At 34.3% G+C, this 1002-nt stretch overlaps 1 protein-coding gene across 5 annotated transcripts in view; it reads right to left on the bottom strand.

The window, feature by feature from the left end:
- HPS5 (HPS5 biogenesis of lysosomal organelles complex 2 subunit 2) overlaps positions 1–1002 on the bottom strand; it is a 43157-nt gene that overhangs the window by 20718 nt on the left and 21437 nt on the right. The window lies entirely within an intron of this gene.

Genomic DNA, 1002 nt, shown 5'->3' on the forward strand with positions numbered 1-1002 from the left:
TTGAGACGGAGTTCAAATTCATTTCTTATGTAGGGTTTGGCTTGACTGAATTTCATCTCTATTTTTGTACTTGCAGTTCAATGAAGAAATCATTTTAGATACTATTCTAAAAAGATCAAGAATAAAAGATGTAAAGAAAGAACTATATCTCTCTGACCTAAAGTCTTATGTTTAAAAATGCTTATTTTAAAAAATAAGTCTTATTTTTAAAAATGTTTAATAAGTTTTATTTTTAAAAAGTCTTATTTTTAAAAATGTTTAAAAAAAAGGAATGTCCCAATTCCTTTTCACAGAAAACAGCATTTTTAAACATAAGGAATGTCCCAATTCCTTTTCACAGAAAAAGAGGATAATCTACATTAGAGGCCAAACTATAAGGTTCCTGAGAGTTACAACCTGGTCCTCAATGAATGGATTTTAACATGGTATGTAAATAAATATACAGTTCATGAGAAAATATCTGCCTTCAAGAAATTATCTGTCTTGGCAGAGTATCTTGAAAGAACTTAAAAGACTAGTTGTCAAGAGACATACTTAAGAAATTTATGCCACAAAAAAATCACTGTTGATGAGACCAAAGTAATGATTTCTTCCTCTCTCTCCTTTTTTGGTTTTTACAAAAGCAGAAAAAGAACCAAAAAGTCAACATACACTCTCTACTGAGCAGCAATGGTAAAAATGCTAGATTTCCCCCATTTCTGGTTTTAACCCAAAGACTATAGAGATTGATTTTCTGTCTCAGGGACATATGATGGCTGTTGTGCCCACAAGAAAATGTTGAACCCCAGACTATAAAGATACAAAATGGGAGTCAAAGCAAGACTTCTGGCAGGGATAAAGACTCAGGGCAATAGAGGGAAAAAAATTAAACTGTTCCTTTGCAGCAGTTACTAATGAAAATTGCATTTAAGGCCGGGCGCGGTGGCTCAAGCCTGTAATCCCAGCACTTTGGGAGGCTGAGGCGGGTGAATCACGAGGTCAAGAGATCGAGACCATCCTGGT

This window comes from Cebus imitator, unplaced genomic scaffold (genome assembly GCF_001604975.1).
Source record: "Cebus imitator isolate Cc_AM_T3 unplaced genomic scaffold, Cebus_imitator-1.0 Scaffold39, whole genome shotgun sequence".
NCBI lineage: Eukaryota > Metazoa > Chordata > Mammalia > Primates > Cebidae > Cebus > Cebus imitator.